Source organism: Ceratina calcarata, unplaced genomic scaffold (assembly GCF_001652005.2).
Source record: "Ceratina calcarata isolate Rehan_Ccalc_2016 unplaced genomic scaffold, ASM165200v1 scaffold44, whole genome shotgun sequence".
NCBI lineage: Eukaryota > Metazoa > Arthropoda > Insecta > Hymenoptera > Apidae > Ceratina > Ceratina calcarata.
Window position 1 is genome coordinate 1,153,710 of NW_017167821.1, and position 15,588 is coordinate 1,169,297.

Sequence of the window (15,588 nt, forward strand, 5' to 3'; positions counted from 1 at the left end):
AACTCCAGATTTCAACCGCGCCTCGCCTAATTATTGTCGAAATGTAACATTCTGTTGTCTCCTACGGTCTCTGTGTTAACTGCTCAGCTTTGTCGAACTCGTTTAATCAAATGAATTGTTTTTAAGTAGCTACAGCTAAGTCCACGATAAAAGGCTATCTACCTAATCATGTTTCAACTTTTTAAATCTCATCCATATTTACTGCATTTAAAAAAAATTAGATTTCAGTAGACATAAATTCGCAAATCAATTTTCAACCCTTAAGTAGCATTCTGTCAATATTGGCCTATCGCCCATTCCACTTGAGTTTCCATAATTTCGGATTTGCACCTCCCTCCTGAATTCAAGACGCGCGCGTCCACGCGAAACTGTCGCTGGACGCGTATCTAGAATGGAAAGTAGAAGTCGATTTTCATTGGAACGGGCCGTGTCTATTTATATTCGTTCAACGAAGAGCTTAAGCTGAAGTACTCGAAAACCTGGCTGGCCACGGAAGAACGCGAGTTACGCGCATAAATAGCGCGGCGCGTGCCTCTGGAAAAATTATACGACACTTCCAAGTGCTTTCCTCGAAGCGGGATAAAATGATTGCTCCGTTTACCGGTTTCCTTCTGTTCTCCTTTTTCCCTGTCCGGGTATTTACGTCCTTTTATTCTCTCGTTCCTTTCTTAAATGAATCAGATTTTCCGATATAGTTTCCAAAAGATTCATCGAGTCAGAGATGATAGTAACGAAATTGTAAATAAATATCGAACACTGAACACTGTGTGTTATACTAAATTCCAGTCCCTGTCACGAACAGATGTTATTTTCGATGAAAGATGCAGACGCACTTCTGCGACTCATTAAACTCCAATTTTAATTAATCCCCGCGACCGCTTTTTATCTCGTAACGCGTTGTTTCTGCAACGGCGCGGCATTGGAGGATGCGTGTAGCTCTTGTCCGTCCGCCTTGGATCGAAAACGAAGACGATTAAGCATCCAATTAACTTCTATATTTATGCTTTCCCCGACGGTAATCGATTAAACGATCGAAACTCGCGATCGCCGAGGACGATTAATTGAAAGCCGGCTAACGACTTTCGTCATCGTCGCGTCATCCTCTAGGCTCGGTCGAAGGAAAGAAACGGCGTGCGGCGAAGAGGATGAGAAGCGTTTCTGATTCAGCTGAACAGTGATTCCATTCACCTCGGGGCTCGGTATTAATTATGTTTGTTTTACGATTGGAACTCGGCTCGTTTCCCGATCGTCGCTGGCTCGATTCGTGACCTGTCTCGAATTCCTAGGCTAGAAGATTCTGTTCGCGGCCGCTTGTTAAAAGCTCAAATTGAAACCTCCGTTTATCAGTTTGCTCTCTTCAGTTCTCAAACTGCTAATTTGTAAGTTAGCACAGACCATTGTTAAAGTGTTACAAAGAGCACAATTTATTCTCGCGAATGCAAATACCAGGAACGTCCAAGTTTATGGCACAAATCGCATTCCACCGCAATTATCGAGGCACACGAGCCACGGATTAACGACCAATCACGCGCCTCGCCGATCCGCGACCACTTTTCCTGGCGTCTACATATTTCGCTCGCGGGTAAACAAAGAAGGAAGCGCGATTGAAACGAAACGAGGCCAGGCTACGCGGCACCGCTCTCATTTATCCGGCTTTAATTCGTTCAATTATCCCATGATTAATTACTTTATTAATTGCTATCTACTTATTCCGTTGGAAACGCCCGCGTCAGAGACGGCTGCGCGACGCACCGTTCATAATACGCTTTTAATAATTAACACGGTAAATAGTATAAACGCGAATGAATTATTATGCTCGGGTCTAAAATGATTAAAACGTCTGGGTGTGTCTCTACTCTTTGGATCAACGACGATGTACATTTCGAATCATGAGGGATTATCTGACGAAAATATTGTACGGGTTAAGTGCCCAGAGAAAATGCTTCTAATTGATTCAGATCTCTCTTAATTAGTCGCACGCTTGCAGCTTCATCCGAATTAACTTTAATATATATCGATAATAATTCCAAGTTGTAATAAAATTGTCGAAATAATGCAAAAGGTACTATATATGTAGTACTACTTGTGACCAAGTTAATACTCGACGAAATCCGCTCAAAACTAACCACCGAAACCCCAGCGTTTCACGAATCACGGAACGTCACAAACAAAACGAAGGAACAAAAAGAGAGAGAGAGGGAGAGAGAGAGAGGAAGCGCGTACGACGAAAAATTCGAATATGTTTTACAACGACAGAGCGCGCGGGACAAAAGCCCTGCAGGTTCCCCGTATTTTTCCGGCGCCTCGTCGTCCTTCGTCGAAATTCTAATTTCGCGCGGAAGGATATTTCACGCTGACTCTCTCCTCCTCTCGCCCACACTTTTACTCGCCGATTCACGTTGCCGAACTCGTTCGTCGCCGGAGCCACCATCGCGATCGGTAGCTTTTATTGTTGCGCCTCTCCCTTCGGTGTGCCCCGTCCATTATTATTATCGCTCCACCAACGCTATATCGTATCGGGATTCATAAACAAGTCGCCGCGCTCGTCGCACAATGCCGCGGAAACAATGGTACACGACTGATTGATCCTTAACTTTTAAAGTGACGCACCGGGCGGCCGCGTATTGCCACAGCGCCGATCGGCATCGATACACCGTCAACTTATCCGAATGCGTTTTCAATTTACATACCGCGGGAGAACCAGCCAACGTTGCATTGTCGCGTTTTCCGTCCGTAGGCGACGTTGCCTCGATCGACGTCTCTATTATTCGCTAGGCACGCAGCAAATCCCAGTTGTCGATTGTCATTTTTCTTTTTGTTAATCACGAGGCGCTTGGTGGGTTTCGCGTGCAATTATTTTCGTAAGACTTTACACAAATCTACTGAACGCATTTTACGATGCAAGTTTTCAACAGATGTAACAGAGACGAGCCAAAACTTTTGCATTGGCCCGTCTCCAATTCCTTGACGCGCCTATCTAATCGGCGAGATAAGTCGGCTACCAGCAAACAAAACGGTCGGGACCGGTAAGACTCATTACCGGGCCGGTCCCGATCCAGGACACCGTAATCTTGTCAAAACTTTTATCTGGACTCGCATCGACCAGCAGGAAAACACTAGAGCCGAAGGAGCCCTGGCCGCAGACAATAGGCGAATCCCTGGAAAGGATCTGTGACGGCCGCAGGACAAGCGAGTGGAACGAGCTGTCCGGGAGGGTAGAAAAAACAACGAGAGGCCGACCGGAGCTCGCCAGCGGTTTCGAATAATTGCAGCGGATAGCTCGAAAAGGTGCCGACCGGCTAAGGACAGGCACGCTTGTCAGGAGGCATTAGGATATCTATCGCGAGCCAGGACGATACCCCTGCGCTTCGGCAAGAGCACTCGTTAGAACGACTTAGGATTGTTTCTTCGTAATCCAATAAGGATAAAATTTCAGTTCGAATTCTCTACCACCGAGTGCACAACTTTAACTCTCACTGGTAATTCCGTTTTAGAGTGAACAGATATATTATATTATATATAATATATAAAATTGCTCGCTTTAAATAAATAACTCGATTGAGACAAAGAATTGCGAACTGTACGAAGATGAAACAGAGTTCCACAAAAGAAACGGTCAAGGTTCTCTAACCATTCGAATCGGTTCGTAGAACGTTCAGGGATCGACGTGTCGCGACTTTTTCCCTGCAAACTTCCGAGGATCATTACGAAAGCCTCGCGGAGGGCGCGCGAGCCTCGTAAAGTTGGCTCGTAAAAATCGCCAAAATACACGCACCTTACATGGTAGCGTCGCGTAGGCGGATGTCATATCCCGGTAAAATCATTGGCCACTAAAAATCGGAGGTTTCCGTCGCGAATTTACAACAGTCATATCGATCCGTGAATATTTTTTAACAGACGCCACCGAGACCCACCCTATCCCGCGTTTCTTCTTGTCGACGAACGAGCCCCGATGCACGGATGATCGTATTTTTTCCTTATTTGCATTCCGGTCGCATCGATGAGAGTACTACCTCTCTAACGATCCCCTAAGCCACTTTTCGCGGCAACACGTTGCTTACTTTGTTACCTTTCGATTGACTGTCTACGTGGATGGAAGACCGATGGAAGATCACTCGACGAAGGGAGGATAGGATAATCCAATAGAATATTATTTAACTCAACAACATTACCGAATAGCTATATTAAGGATGTATTGGCTATACAGTCAATCCCAAAAGTTTATGCACTTTAGAAACGCATTTTTTAAAAAGAAATCAGACGTAGGAAGAACATTGCNTTCTAAGGTACATAAACTTTTGGGATTGACTGTATAGCCAATACATTCTTAAGACTAACTTCGTATCAGACTTTAAGCCAATAAAATTGCCCGTTTTTCATAATCTGATAGCTGCTGTTTTCTTTTTCCCTTTCTGTCCTTACCATTAGCAGTAGCCAATACGAAGAGCGCAGAAAGGCGTTCTCAAAAGACATTAGATTTTGGGGTGTTTCGAGTCGTTTTAATTCAATGAATTACGAGTATAAGAACGACATTTCTGCGCATAATCTTCAGCAAAAATCGTGGCTGGCAACGAGATTATGCGATGTCGAAGGCAAGACCCGTGTTCAGTTCGACTCGAGCGAGGGAGATTCGTAGCTGAAAAATCGACACCGTAAAGAGCGTTGAGCCGGGTTTCGCCACTTGTTTGCTCTCTCTCCTCTCAGTTTCAAATTAGGGATACTTTCCATTTGGCTGACGTTTGCCCCGCCCCGTGGCAGCTCCTACGGTAGCAGCCTGTTCGAATTCCAAACTGACCTGTCCGCCGAACAACCCACCGACTTGGCGTGGGGTCCGGTCGCGTACGCTTTTAAAAATCCACCTTCGGGCTCTCGAGGACCAGCAACGAAAACACAACAATGAACCGAGGAATGTGCCATAGAAAACGTTCCTGACGATTTCACAATTTAAATATTTGATTCGATTTAATGGAGAAACGGATATCTAACAAAATATTTTAAATGGATCGAATCGATTATGAGGATCAAAGATCGTCGAGAAAAAAAATCGTCAAGTCGAATAGGAAACAGGGAACGTATGTATGTTTGAAGAATCGCGGAAGAAGGGTGAAAGAGGGACGGGAACGGAGAAGAACGGGCGTAGGCCAGGAAGAGGAACGGAAAGGGGAACCAGGAATATTGAAAAGCGGTCCTGCGAACACGATCAAGAGGGCCAATTAGCCTGTGGAGGGGGGGACACAGGTGGAGTGCAAACCCCCACGCGCGTATGTACGTGCACGCGGCACGTATTTTATCTACGTGCCTTAAGCGAACACTCGAAAACCGCACTCGAGTCACCGCGAGTGCTCGCATACCAGCGGCGCATTCGAACGTCGTCGCTGAATTTACTTGCTCGCTCGTACGTACCCACGTTCTTTTCTCGAGAAGTCAGATACACACATAATGCCTCGTCTAGCTACCGGGTACAACCTTCGCTGGTTGCCGTTCTACCAGCCGCGGGGGTTGGTACCCTATACGAAGTTAAGAGTAGCTCGCGATTACCAACATTTATCCGATCAAATTCACCCACGGAAGCGAAATTCTTCGGGAGCGTGAAAAAGAAATTCGAATTTTTTTTCTATGCTGCTTCAGATTTTCAACGATGTGCAGGATTAGAATAAGAGTTATTAGAAAATCGAAAAGTATTCTGTCTAAAATCATCTGAGATCCAAGAAAGTGGAGGAAAAGGAGCCAGTTAATTAATCGACGTGGCATTCACTGGGATGTTTACGCTGCCGCATTGTGATCCCGATGATGAAAACAAAATGTGGGAGGAGGCCAGTGAAAAGGATCTCGTTCGCGGCCCGGTGGAGATTAAATTGGCCAGTGGCGCAATCTTTACGGGCGCCGCGATCCACTGAAATCTTAATTCAAGCCGCGCCACTGGCTCAGGGGGCGTGCAGCCCTTTCAAAAGACCGCTCGTTTTCAAGAGAACCTTACGATTGTTGTTACGCCGCGGCACGCCCGCTTACAAACACGTTACACACACAGTTAGGTAATTATATTTACCTTCGCAGTTTTATTATTTACGACCCAACGAACGGGTGGAGGCTTGTCGCTCGTCGGCCCCCACCGACCTCGCTGCCCTCGCGAGGGCTGCGGATCAATGGGCCGAACGCGGTTTTGCAATGATTATCGAGTAAATATTGTCCGTGGAACAGATAACGATCTCTATTCACGAAAGATGCATACTGAGAATTTCCAAAATCTCAGTTTAACGCATCACTATAATTTAATTTTGACTCGAGACATTCGACTGTTTATTAATTATTTATTGGAACAGTTCTGGACAATTTTAAGGTAAATTATGTGTTGTAAATGGCGAGCCGCGTTCTCGATGAAGTGGAAACGAACAGAGCGGATTAATCCGAAAATGAACCTCGTAAAGGTTAAAGTGCTTAACGAAGTTCGGTGTCAATGTAGCCCGTTAGCTAAGTGCGCGGCTGTCACGGTGTTTTCGAGATCAAAGGGTTAATTAAACGCTTTCTTTACCGGAGTCCCCACTCTCCGTTACTCCAGACCTCACCTGCTGAAATCTGTTTTGTGAAGTCCCAACCAACGGATGCTGAAGTACCCCGTTAGGTACACCCTTTCTCCCTCTTCTAGTTTTGGTGGATCGTACATGCGCAGCTTTCAACTACATTTACACGCGATAGACGCGCCTTTAATTGAATCGGATCGACTATAAGTCGTTTTCAAATTGAAATTCTTTTTAGAGAACAAGTGGCGAGGAAGACATCGAAAAATTAACGTATACAAATTCCCCACTAAAAGTCCGAGCTTCATGCAGTTTCAAAATCTAATGCCTGATAAAAGTATATTAGTAAAATTATTTCCACAGTCACCCGGTGCCGCATTAGAAATATCGTTGGATCTCAATGTGCAATCGCGTTGGAAGTTACCGGCGTAGGTAACAACGAAGTCTATAGAAAAGTGAGGCAAACGTACGTGTCGAGCTGCGGCGTTAAAAACGCGACGCGATGATGAAGATAACGATAATAAAGAGGAAAACCGGTGTAAAGCGCGATGCGAAACGCCCCCGTGAAACTAGGGGTGGATGGAAACGAAAAAAAAATTGCAGTGCGTATCCTCGCGTTAGATCGAACCACTACATTGCAATATAATTCATTTTATAGTAAGCACTCAAAAGATAATTTACACATCAACAATAAAAATCAGTAGGGAACATTGTAGATTTTAAATTATTTCTAAGATTATGATATTAAAAAAAAATGTCTTTTAATATTCATCAGACAAAACGAAATTATAGAACATAAGAAAACAAAATCGTTTGAAACTATTATAAGAATCCTCTTATTATTTTTAAATCACTTTTAAAACGTATCAAACACATGGGCGTGGGTGGTTCACGAGTTAGCCCAATTTTAGCACCCCTCGCAGACAGGCGGCAACCACTTTTTACGAGCAGTTCGACGATAATACGTATCAGAGCCGCGGCGAGTATCGACGGACGGAGCATCGCGGCGCGAAATCGTTTTTTCTGTTGTCGCCACAAATGCTCGATAACTGCCACTCGGATAATGACCAACGTAACCATTCGCAATATTATATTACGCGGGTGACGCGGCATTGTTTTCGGCCGCGATTCCATCGTCGCCGAATGGTCAGACGCGTTTCATACCCTCGGCATTGGGGTCGCTCTTTCGTGTTTCACGCCACTTTTGCGTTTTACGATCGTTAACGTTCGTATCAGCGCCGACTGATTCCTGCTTGGCCACTGCCGTCTAGGCTTTTAATCTGAAATGACCACTGGTCGTGGCAATTCTCAGATTTTCTGATATTCCAGCGTGTTATTTTAAAATTGAATCGAGGGTACTCGAATGCAAAGAATGCCTAAGCGAGATGTAATTATTATATGATGGCGAATCAATGTACTTCTGATGGGAAAATAATTTTTTTAAATGAACGTGATTACTTGGTTAATTAAGGCGTACTTGTCGGGATTTAAGCGTTAAGGTAACCCGATGTTCTTCACCCCTCGATTTTCACGGGGCCGCGCTTTCCCAGGGGTCGCGGGATCTCGAGGGACAGCTAGCTACACCTGGAGCGCAACCTCCTTGACGAAAGAAAGCTTGTCACGGTCTTTAATAGCGTTATTCGACGTTTTCGAGGTTTTTAGCTTGGAATTGAACAGCGGCGTAGCGCGGCACGGTCAGGCCACTGGCTGTCAGCGATCGTTTGCCTCAAATTGACCGCGTTCCCTTTTCAACACTAAACCGGGAGAGGCCAATTGTCAGAATCCATCGGACTGTGAAAGACATGGGGCGATATTCTATGGGAATTTCATTGGCCTCTCTGCCTACCGGTTACCGCGCTTGTCTTTCTTCGGTAATCGAATAAATAGCACGAGCGGTCGCGTCGCAGCTCGATTCGACCACGAAACGCTTCGTTAATCCGGGAGAAAGATCGGCTTCTCAAAGGGATTTTATTCGAACCGTTAAAGAATCAATTGCCTCGGCTCTTAATCGATCAAATCTAAGAAATTCCAATCGTTTACGAAGAGAAGAACTTTCAATCTGAACGTTCGGATCATACGTTACGTTTAAAGTTTTATCATAATCAATGATGACACGGAGCGTAGTCTTACCTTTGTAAATGGAGCATTAGGGATTTCGATTGTAGGATAATCAAATTGAATAGGTACCTGAAGGTAACGAAAGGTGAACCAACATAGAGAATGGGGCGAAACGCTGCGCCGCAGCCAGACGAATCTGCTTGTCCCAGGGACGGAAGTGACGTCGCGGGCGCAGCGACGGAAATTCGTACTGGAAATTCCGATGGGTTCGAGAGGTCGCGAGGTAGGGAGAGAAGAGGGCAACAATCAGGGTAGACCCGGCATTACGCCCCATTCATCCCCTGCCGCCGCCCCTTACCACTCTCGAACCGTATTTGGCTGACAATTCTTCATTTGCGTGCAGCAAACTCTACGAGCGCGCCGCGGCATAGCGAAAGGTTTAAACGGCTCGCAAAAGCCCGGCTAAATTCGACTCCAATTTGCCGGCTCATTCGTGCAACGATCGGAAACAAAATGCCTCCGCCGGTCTTTTTTTTACTCCCTCTCCTACTATCTCCTCTGTCTCTCGCTCGCTCGCTCTCTCTCCGTCCCTCTTTTTCGGTCGCAACGTTTCGCTGACCGAACCCCCTATGGCCTATCGATACGCGCCTTTCCAAATCAACCCGCATTGTCTTCCACACGAATTTTTGATGCGAATTCGTCCCGGTCACGTTGGATCCTCTTTTTTTCGTACTCATCTTACGCTCTATCCATTCGTCATTGTGAGAGGCAGTAGAAGGGAAACTTGTATGAATCGATCGCGGCAAAATTATGTACATAATGAAAAATCATTTTCCACTATTAGAAATTCATTTCCCATAGAAACATACCGTTGAAAATATTTAAAGGACACGTAATATGATAATTTTAGACGACTTAGTTCTTCAATCGTATTTAGAAGTTTATAAAAAGTTTTCGGAATGCAATAGTTCTTGCTTTTAGCCAGGTTCGTAGACATTGCTACAATAGGGTCAGGCGGGCATTTCGTATGGCACAGTTAGGTGTACACACATACCGTGGCGTACTTACATACGTCGACGTCACTCAACGGCGGTATTGTCAGAAGCTGACTAGCCTACCATCCAGGAATACGAAATTTCTCCGGCCAAATCCCACACCCACGATTTTTACCCCCGCGTCGCGTGCAATCTCTAAGGACGCGTGACGCGACCTACAAATATTTCCCTTTCCCGATTCTATTCACTGAACGTCTCTCGTCGCGTCGCGATTGTTTCTTACTCGCCACATAACGGACGAGCGTATTCAATCTCACGCAGCGCTCGATTTACCACGGAATTTCAACCAGATTCTTTTGAATACGTTGTTCAGAATAAAAGTTGACTCAGAGAATGTCACTCACCCTTAATTCCTCGAAGAGCGACTAAACGACGACCAGCACTTTGCTTCGACTCTTTAATGCTACTGGACGCATGGCTTCTGGAACACAAAAGTAGTGGCAAAGATGAACTCGTGAAGGATATCGAAAAACGGGGTACTCGACTGAAGGCCGAAGTTCGCCGACCCGTTTCGCGGCAACTTTCTTCAAGACTGTTAACTTAACTCGCGAGAAGTGAAATTACAGAATAACGCGCACATAACGAGCCTCATTCGCGATCGAATTTCAATTTCCCTAACTCGCGATACGGAGGGCCTGGATCCCCTCAACGATATTTAGAGAGATGGAAGCATCGAACGATGTCGCAATTAACTGGCACTACATTAATTAAACTGACATAATAGCCGACAACACAATAGCAAAGCCCTTTTTGCGTTACGTAAAATTAAGTTTTAAACTCTTATGATCATTAGAGTCCGTGTATTTTCTGCAGCAATTTAAGTTTCGACCGCTTGTTAAAATGGTAAAGTCAGGTTTCGACCGCTTGTTAAAATGGTCAGTTTTCTTCCACAACTCGCCGACGTCAATAAGGATTCACATGAAACAGTTATACTATTTATACGCAATAATTGCAAGGCAACAAGATACAAGCTTGGTTTTATTACCCCATAGTTCAAATGGTTTCCGTGGAAATCAAATTTAAACGTCTTCCACGCGATACGGCAAGGAGGAGATTTAAATAGCGGCGAGTTGAATAAGCACGCCCGACCCGACACCACTAATTAAATTCCAACCCAAGGAACTAACAAGAAGGAAAAAAGGATAACTTACCTACCCACTTCACGGTGCAACTTCCTTCAATTACTTGTTTCGGTATCTCGATCACCGCAGTTTCCCCTCTATCATAATTTTCTACTCATTAACTTAATCAATGATATGTTTTATCATTGGGCGAGTCGTCGATGCAATTTTAAGACGTATGGAGAAAAAAAAGAAGGTGTACGAACAAGACGACGGACAGGGTGGTGGGAGTGCGTTAAAATTGATCCATATTAATAAGAACGACGTCGGTTCGCGTTGCCTGGATTTTTGCATAAATTTGAATCGGTACTAGTGCCGGCAAGGGTTGCGAATTTGAATAATCGAGAATAATTCCAAAGTTTTCGCGCCGTGTAAACGCCGGCCGACTGTAATCAGCGCCGAGCTTCGAAACATTTCATGATGTAACGCCTCCTCCGCTGTCTCCCTCTCTTTTAAAGGGCGTAGGATGTGCGGCTAATTAAGCGGGGGACGACCGGACATCGGAAAAAATGCACGGTTGGCTCTACGAATTTTCCTTTATGCCCGTCCGCTTCCTCGTTTTTGTTCTCTTTACCTGCGCGGGGCCGCGGAGGATTCAGTGAGCGACGGTATTCGGACTGTTTGCGATTTTAATGAATCTTAACCACACGATAGTCCATGGTTTTATCTCGACGCGGTCGCTGAATATATGAACGTATTCCTCTCCGATGTTTTTGTTCCCCGATTGTCCTCCCGGCGCGCACGATTGTCCGGAGGAACCCTCTGTATAGTTTGCATAACGCAGCGAGCAGGATTGTGAGAAAATTAGGAAATGTTGATTTCCGTAGAGCGATATTACGTTCTAGGATTGAGGGTTTCTGAATAAAAGAATAAAAAATATATAAATATTTTACGCCGCATAATCTTACGATTTAGAATATTCCTGGACTCTATCCCGCGGATTTTAAAACCGTGACATCAAGATTTAAAGATTTTAAACTTCTCTTCCTAATAGATGTGATAGATTTAACTTACGATTCATGGGTTAAGGGCCTTAGAGATTTCAGTGACTAACGGATTCCATGTGACACCAAACAATCTTTAATTTTGTCAGAATTTAACCGAAAGGAATATGCACCTTGTCTCGACAAATTGTTTAAGGAGAGAAATATGTAATGCGTGAAAGAGTACGACGTTTTAATAGGTTTCATCTTGGTGTGCGGTAATCTGCGAGCGTGCCGGTGTTCGTTCCATCTCACGTTCAGATTAAAGCGAATCTTATATATCGAATGACGAGATCATGTGATCAATCACAAAAACATACAACAGAACTGTCGTGGAACTCTAATACGAAGCCAGAGAAGACAGCGATACTCGAGAAATGGGCCACCCGTCGTGAACGTGGAATGTGGAACTGTACCGACGAGCCAGCCGCGACCTCGTCCCTTCGCCCCCATAATCGATCTCCTCTCACCATTTCGCATTTTTTCCGAATCGAAAATGGCGTACCCGAACGATTTTTCTCACAGATTATGAATTGTGTAATTAATGATACACACTTTTTCTATGTATCATTTAGTATTCAGTATTAAATCAACAGAACAAAGATGTGTTTCATCCTGATTTGAAAGACGAATCGCAAGAGTCTAGCCTAAAACTTGCTCAAATTTAGGTACGACTATATTTATTTTCGTGATCTTTCAAGATTCGATCGGGCTTCTAACACGACCTCGTTACTGCGTATACCCCAAGAGTGGACTATTTACGATACCGCAGCCCCTCCACCGTCGGTGAAATGAAATTTTTCCTTTCACGAAATCCTGTTACCTCTGGGAGGTCCCCCGGCTTGTTCCGCGGCCCTTGGTCTCTCGTCCTGTTATGGTCTCTCTATCCCATTATAATTCCGAGCATGCACGCTCGGCTCGTCCTCCAGAGAGATGGAAGAGTGTAAAACGTCGGACACCTGGGCAGAGAGTTTAGCCGGGTATTGTCAGGAGACAAATATGAGTTAATACGTCATCCAGGGACCTATTCACGGGGCCCAGCGCCGACGTGAATGGTGATCACGAATTGGCCGGCGTATAAATGTGTTTTAATTGTTCCCACCCCCTTTCCCACCCGGCTCTGTCTCTTTCTGGCTCGACGCGATCCTCCCCTCCCGTCCTCGCGTTCTCTGTTCCCTCTTTGTTCTCTCTAAACCTGGACCCGTTCGAGGAACGCCGTTCGCGGAGCTCCGAGATGTGAAACATAATAAGAGACGGCGTTAAAGAATTTCCTATTATCTTATTGTTGCCCGGACGCTCTTTTGTGAACGCCGATTCCCCGAGAAACGCTGCGTCGTCGAACGAATTTAATTTGGACAGAGCACGGCCACTATTCTGCACTGGTCTCTTTAAACTGATAATAATGATGAAAACATGGAACTTGTAAAAAGTTTTACAGATCATTTCGACGTTGATTTTTAACCGTGGTTTATAAACACTTCTCCTGGTTAATCCACTCGAGGATCGCAATTGAAAAACTGTTAATGACACCGTGGGCAACGAGCACGTGTTGCATCGAACGATAGAGCGATACCGCGGATGAAATTGCTCAATAAATTACTCCGAAACACCCGCGGACCGCGACCGGGTTCCAACTTCATTCGGCTGATAATAGCTCACGCGAAAACTTGATTTTCGCGAATCAGGATAAAAATATTCGCGGTATCGAATGATTATCCTGTGCCATATCCAATTCTTTCACGTGAATTCACCTGAAATAATCCTCTATCATCAAAAATCTTGTGTGTAAAAAAAAAAGCGTTATAGGTATTAAAAAATATTAACCGAGGAGAGTGCATATTACTACAGACGCAGCACAGCTGTACATTAAACATCGCACTCTCGATCAGGAAGCTGATCAACTTCAACCTTCTCGCGCGATGTTCATAAGCCGCGTTGCAATTTATTGCCATCGTCGATAAAAATCCCACGACAAAATTCCACGGAGCACAGACCGAGCAAAAAGTCAATTACACACCGCGAGGTGCGAGCGAGCGGACTGACGATGTGCCGTGAAAAAATCGCGAAACCGGCGCCTATGCTGCTTGCTCTTTACGTATGCACACCTTCCCCGATATGCACGCGTGTACACCAGCCGGTTGCACCCTGATGTACGTACACACACATACACGGGAGCAAAGAGATAGGCCACGTTGTCAGTGGCGTATCTCTTTGCATTGACATGATGGACGGCCGTCGCGAAATTAACAATCTTATCCGGTCATTAATCCCGGCGTTCGTGTATATAATGTGCCGCGCGACGATCCCATTAATTAAATTATCTTTGTCTAGGCTTCTTCGGTAGGGACGACGAGACCACGTGTTCCACGTTACACGTTCCGGTTACGAGACCAGATCTCATTCCGGGTTTCAGGCGGGTTCCCCTCGTCGCCGATAACGAACCGGAGAGATCATTAATTTTTAGATAAACCCGAAGTAGGTCGCGTCCGGTTGTCAGCTCGAGATCCTTCAACGAAATCGCGTCCGAATATACATTCGACTTAACTGTCGGTTAATTAACTTAACGAACGGTGGAAGGAATCCAGCGCGTATGCTAATTATTTCTGTTGAACGAACGACCGGGAAGTGTAACGAGGATTTCCAGTCTTCGCCTCGGAGGTTCGATTCCCGGCGGGATTAACAATGGGGGAAAACACGGCAGACGATCCGAAAGAGATAAAAAGAGAGGCGGGCGATAATAACGCCGCGTAAGAGGTGGTAATGGGCAGGAAACTCGTGTCCTCGAGAAAATAATCTCGGGGAGATTAGGCGAGTCGTTTAGCGGAACAGCACGCTCCATTCAGATGCAAATGTCTGTCAACAGGTACCCCTGGCTCTGTTCTGTCGGCTTGCGCGAGATACGTTCTTTAGAGAGAGCTCCGGGTCATCCCACTCTCTTCTCCTCTCCACTCTTTCACGTGTCGGAAATTTTAAAACCGATTAACCCCTCCGCGGACGGGATAGAACGAGAGATTTTTTACTTGAGAAGAATACTGATTCGTCAGCCTGACGAACGCGACGACTCTTTCATAGCACACTGTTTCACCTTCAGATCCAAACTGAAAGATAGTTTCCGCTTCACAGAAATCGTTTTCTATATTCTTGCCCAGTTTGATGACCTGACAGGCATTCTAATTAAAATCTAACTTGTGTCTCTAACGAAACCCTCGACTTCTATATCAGACTAGATTGACCAGATCATTCTCCATAGCCTGAATTTCTAGTCTTGTTTTTAAATAAACCAAATGCACTTCAGTTATTCATATTTATACAAGGAGCACGTCGCAACTGTCTTTCGTGATAGAATAGACCAGATTTGGGTCGTTCCGCCTATTCTATGATTCAAAGCGTAACTCGACCGACTAGTAAGGATATCGAAAGGGCAATGCCGGTGGTTAGAGCGCGTAGCGCTCTGTCGACGCTCGTTTCCACCGCTGTTTAAGGATTTTTCAACGACTCAACGTCCGAACACGGCGTTTACTCGCCTTGGCGCGGTGTTCCGAGAAAACAGATGAAAATCTCACGCGGCGAATGCAAAGCAGTCGCGAGGAGGCTTCGTGCCGCTCGCCCTCGAAGATTGTATCAGAGACGCTGGAAACGGGCTAAAAGGGGCGACTAATGCGACCCGACGACTTCTAACGAATCTGCCGTGCGATTTAAGGGAGTCAGCGCGGCGATGGAGCGAAGAACAAGAAGTTCGAGGTACGATACGAGTCATCGAAACGAGATTAAGGGGAAATAGTGGTTCGCACCTGCGCGAATAGACGATCACTGTTATACAATACATACATTCAATGTACTGAGAAAATTAAATGAC

The 15,588-nt window shown here is 45.3% G+C and overlaps 1 protein-coding gene across 3 annotated transcripts in view; it reads right to left on the reverse strand.

Moving 5' to 3' along the window:
- Nucleotides 1–15,588, reverse strand: part of LOC108627127 (LIM/homeobox protein Lhx9) — a 205,217-nt gene that overhangs the window by 119,624 nt on the left and 70,005 nt on the right. Inside the window, exons 1-2 of one of the 3 annotated variants that reach the window (XM_026815352.1) lie at nt 10,780–12,820; nt 9,973–10,049 (exon numbers count right to left, since the gene is read on the reverse strand). The exons of 1 other annotated variant lie outside the window; for it this stretch is intronic. The gene's annotated coding sequence lies outside the window, so the exon portion shown is untranslated. Of the gene's footprint in view, nt 1–9,972; nt 10,050–10,779; nt 12,821–15,588 lie in introns of those variants that run through there. One more of the 3 variants, XM_026815351.1, reaches the window with a different exon arrangement.